The sequence below is a fragment of the Brassica oleracea genome, chromosome C6 (genome assembly GCF_000695525.1).
Source record: "Brassica oleracea var. oleracea cultivar TO1000 chromosome C6, BOL, whole genome shotgun sequence".
Classification (NCBI taxonomy): domain Eukaryota; kingdom Viridiplantae; phylum Streptophyta; class Magnoliopsida; order Brassicales; family Brassicaceae; genus Brassica; species Brassica oleracea.
In genome coordinates this window covers 19,834,204-19,839,790 of record NC_027753.1, presented here as the reverse complement: position 1 = coordinate 19,839,790, position 5,587 = coordinate 19,834,204, and positions in this window count along the sequence as shown.

Genomic DNA, 5,587 nt, shown 5'->3' with positions numbered 1-5,587 from the left:
ATTTGGAGCTTGAGCAACTTGATGTAAAGACTATGTTTCTTCATGGTACACTTGAAGAAGAGATTTACATGGAGCAACCAGAGGGATTTCAGGTTAAAGGGAAAGAAGATCACATTTGTCTACTTCAGAATGCTTTTTATGGACTAAAGCAGGCACCAAGACAATGGAACAAGTGTTTTGATCAGTTTGTGGTTCGTCATGGATTTATGAAGAGTGAATATGATCACTATGTCTACATCAAGAAGTTAACCAATGGTACGTACATCTATCTACTGCTATATGTGGATGATATGTTGGTTGCGTCAAAGGATGCGGCAGAGATCATGAAGGTGAACCAGCTACTCAGCAGCAGATTTGAGATGAAGAACTTGGGTCCAGCAAGACGAATTTTGGGAATGAATATTTAGAGAGATCGTGTGAAGGGGATTCTGATACTATCTCAATCTGGTTATATCAGAAAGGTTCTCAAGGTATTCGACATGGATGAGTAAAAGAGTGTGTCAACGCCTGTTGGTGCACATTTCAAATTGTCTGCCTTAGACGATGCTGAAGCAGAGATAAGTATGGAGGATATTCCATATGCTAATGCTATCGGAAGCATAATGTATGCTTTGATAGGCACGAGGTGTGATCTGGGAGGTATCCGAAATACCCGAAAATCCTACATACCCGATACAAACCCGAACGAGTATCCGAACGCCCACTCCTACGATATATGGTCATTTGTATCTTGCTGAACAAAAAAAAAAGTTAAACCATTGATTACAAAATTTTCAATGTGAGACTTTTACCTTTTTTGTAATTTATAGTCATTTTAAAAAATTCAAAATATAACATATAAGAAAAAATCTAATTTTTTTTATTGTATGCTTAATATGATTGTTTAATTTCTTTTAATAATATAAAATTAAACAAAAGAGAGATGATACAAATATTTTTATCAAATATGTATTATTCATAATCATTAATTGTCATATATATTAATCATATTAGGTAATTCCGTACCTTTTATTTAAGGAAATAAAAAATATTATTTTGTACACTACTAATTAATTTGATAGCTAGTTTAATAAAAAAACATATTATATGTTTACATGAACCAACTTAGTTTTCTAAAAATTCTAATAATCATCTCCGTGATGACACGTGATCACGAAAACATGTTATAATGCTCCACAATTAATATACAGGGTATTTGGTCGATAAAGTAGATTGGAAATGGTTGGTCGGATTTAAATGCTAACGCTAAAATGCATTTTCTTCCAAGTAAAGCGTTATCACTAATATACAGTACGCACATGCTTCACGATTTGATGTCGATTGGACCACCCCTCGAGCCGTGAATACCGAGAGCTAATATGATCCTTTTGCTTGATACTTTTTTAATGTAAGATATTTTTCCTCTCGCACGCTCTTGGACAAAAACAAATTATTTGTTTGTTTCCAGAAATTTTATATGTGATATTTAATTATTCTATCTTTCTACCTATAAATTTTATCGTTATAATTTTATTTATTAGTTTCCGTCGAAAATATTATCTCCTCCTCCATCTTAAACGGATATGAAACTAAGAGCACCTCCTTCGTAAAAAATTATGTAAGTTTCTAAAATAAAAAAAAATTACTATTATAATTATTTATTTTTAAAACCAATTAAATCACTTATCCTTCCTAATAGATTGACAAGTGTCCTTTAAATATACTAATAGATTCTTCGAACCTATAAATTTAGGACTTTTACACACTCTTTCCCAATTTTATTTTCTTTTTTCCAAAATTTTTAGGATTCCTCCTAAAACCATAGTTGGAGGTGCTTTAAGAACATTCGCAATTGTCAAGTTTTTTATCATATTAAAATAAATAAAAATAATACAAGTGTTTCTCAATTTTTTTTTGTTAAGCTTGTCGTTTGAGAGACTCATCTTTTTCTCTCTCCTTGTTTCTTCGGTTTTATTTATTTATTTTTAATAGTGAAAACCCTATTGAAATATTCTAAGACTATGTACAACGGTTACAATTTTTCAACACCCCAAATTACACTTTTTACATTCCACACATCTCTTTATTCAACATAATAATTCAACAACCATCTAATTTTTTTCATTTATAATGGTTTTGTTTAATAAAATTCAACACCATACCTTACTATTTTATTTCATATTTTTTTTATTTTGTAAACAGTGTACTAAAATATATTTCAAATTTAAAATATCTTAAACTTAAAAAACTTTAAATATTTTATTAATTTATATTTTTAAAATAATAAATAAAAAATAAAAATCACCATTAAAAAAAAATTACAAAATAGTGAAAATGACAAAAACAATTATAAATCCAAAAAGAATGAGACTAATCTCTCTATATATATATCATAAAAATGATGAATTTTGGTATAATTTTTGTTTAAAAAAATGTAAGTCACCATCAAATAATTAAGTTTTAATAATTTAGAAAAGAAAAGAAACCACACCCATTTTATTAACCAATAAAATGTTGCATGTGGAACCCAATGAGATATCACTTTCTTTCATATGTTGCCATGTGTTACTATTGGACCCATTTTAGTTTTATTCAACGTGTTGAAAACATTCAACTGAATGTAATCTTTTTTTTTGTCATAAAATAGTGCATATATTGTATCGCAGGCAAACGCTTGAAAAAACAAAACCAAAATAACAACTAGAGAGCCAGTAGGCCTCTTAAATAAAACCCAAACAGTTGAAAAAGGGAAATTAATAGAAAGCACTCCCAATAGGAAGATAATACTCCAGGAATGCATCAGGAGAAATTGAGTCAGACGAGGTCAACTGCTTCCTCAGCTAAAAGCGGAGCCAGTGATTGAGGACCATTGCTTGCTAGATATGATTGCTGAAACCAAATATGCGTAGCACTAGTCGCAATAGCTGTAGCGGCAAAGTTACAAGTGTCTGGAACCGAAGATAAAATACTATTAGCTGTAGAGAAGATATTCCTGAGAACATCATGACATGCTTGATATGAAATGCCAGATACCAATGGGTTACCAAGCGCCTGTTCTGCTTGAAGGGAAGAGAATTCAAATATAATCTTCTTCAGTCTCAAATCCCTTTCAACTGAATGTAATCTACATGTATTATTTTGAAAATTCAACTGGTTCATTGTAGCATTTAAACCGTTGAAAAAACTATTCAATAGCTCCGTTGTCAGTAGTCTAATGAGAATGTTCTAAAAGAAATATGCATACAGTCTTTCAAAGTATCTTTCGCATTATAAAATTAAATAAAAATAGATAAGATAGAAAATATCATAGTCAGAGACTTAAACAATGGTCCGGGAGACTCTTTGTACACTTGTCTCTCTTTTATAATTCTATATTTATAAATACATAAATTTATTCATTAAAAACTCAACTGAATATCTAATGAATGCAGACAGTCTAAAAGTCTCTCATATAAGACCCTCACAAATATTTGAAATATAAAAGATTCTCAAAATATTAAATAATTCTCACAAAAATTGTCAATAGATTAGAGGTTAACTTATTTTTAAGGAAATAAAAATAGTTAAGTAAATGAAACATGAATACTTTTATACTTTTTGAGAGACTCACAACATTTTAACTATTTAACTATAATCTAAAAAGTTCAGAAACACAAAATGTTGAAAGAACCAAAGAACTTCATGTTACCTTTAAAATCCTAATAAACCAACTTGATTCATTTATCTTCAAGTTTTTTGGTTGTTTTCTTTTTTACTATTCCAAGGTACCATTTTTAGATCATTTCTAATGATATTTTATTTTTCTTTGTAAAATAAAGTTTAGATTAAAAATACTTTTAAGTGGTACTATAAAAATGAGTTTAACCTGTAAATAAATTAGTTCATTTATTTTTTTGTTTATCACTCTATTTTTCACTCCAAAATAAAATAACATTGAAATATAATTCAATTTTCTTATTGAATTATTTTATTTTAAAAAGAAAGATAAAGTGAAGCATTGGAAATCCTTTATATATTAATTGAAAAACATTACAACATTGTTTTGTAGTCACGTGTCACCATGAGAATGAAATTCAGAATTCTTAGAGAAATAGGTCGACCCTTCTTAACTTATATTATATATTTTTATTAAACTAACTATTAAATTGATAAATAGTATACAAAAGAATAATTTCGAACTTTTCTTAAATAAAGCTACGGAATTGCCTAATATGATTAACATATAAATGACAATGAATGATTATGAATAATAAATATTTGATAATAATTTTTGTATCTTAGCCTTTTTTTTGTTTAATTTTATATTATTATAAGATATTAAACAACCACATTAACCATGTAATAAAAAAATTACATTTTTATGTTATATTTTGAATTTTTAAAACGACTATAAATTACTAAAAACTTTAAATGTCTCACACTAAAATTTTGTGATCAATGGTTTATTTTTTTGGATAATAACAAGATACAAATGATCATAAATCGTATGAATATGAAGTCTCATTTACTAGACATTCATATTATATATTAATATAGTTTAAAATTAAACTATATAACATAGAAAAATACTTAAATATGATAATTTCTAAATTTATATTGAAAAAATATTGAAAAAAATTGCACATTAAAATTTTTGTGTCTATGAATATAAATTCTCAATAATAAATATTTATATTAAAATTTGGCAAAAAAATATTTATATTAAAATATATTATATATCTATATCCATGTCATTAAAATTTAATTATATACTATATATATAAATGAATATAATAAATAATAATAGATAAAAATTATTTTTATTTATAACATTTATTCAGCGCAATCTTAAACCGGTGGGTTATTATACCCGAAGAGGTGATGTGTGTCAGATTTTTTTATCGTAGTCCTCCGAGCCACATGAATATAACTTCGTGGCCCAATTATTCTCCACACCAATTATAGATCTGCATTTACTATGTTTCCTTATAAAAGTTAAGACAGCCATACAAAAACACACGTTAAAAACAAAAGCTATACACACAAATCAATTACTAACCTAACTAGTACACAAACATAACTTCATGGCCATACAAATTTTTGTTTCCTTTTTAAGATATAGAAGTAAACCTAAATACGTAATCAGATAACTAACATTCCTTGATTTAGTTCATTCGTCTAAAACTATTATCTTCAAAATACACGTATACACCGTTATACCTTTACACACTTGCTGGAAGAGTTCACCATTGTCATGCCATGCTTACAACTTTTGATGCCATAAGGCAAATAAACTAATATTTATAATTTATTTTTAATTTTTTATAATATAATAATAAATATTTTTTTGTGAAACAAGTTTTATTAAAAAAGTTTACAAATTTTTTTTTCATCAACTTAAACAGATTCATATTGACTTGGTAAACCAAATCGGCGGTTTCGCATCCATGTGAATGACATAAGACGGTTGTTTCATGGCACTATGTGCTAGACTATCCGTCTTTGAATTTTTTACTTTTTTATTTTTAAAATAAGAAATTAATATATGAATACAAGTTTTATATATGTATTATTTTTTCTAGTTTTGAAGTTTTTAGAATAAAATAATATATGAAGAGAAATTAATTGT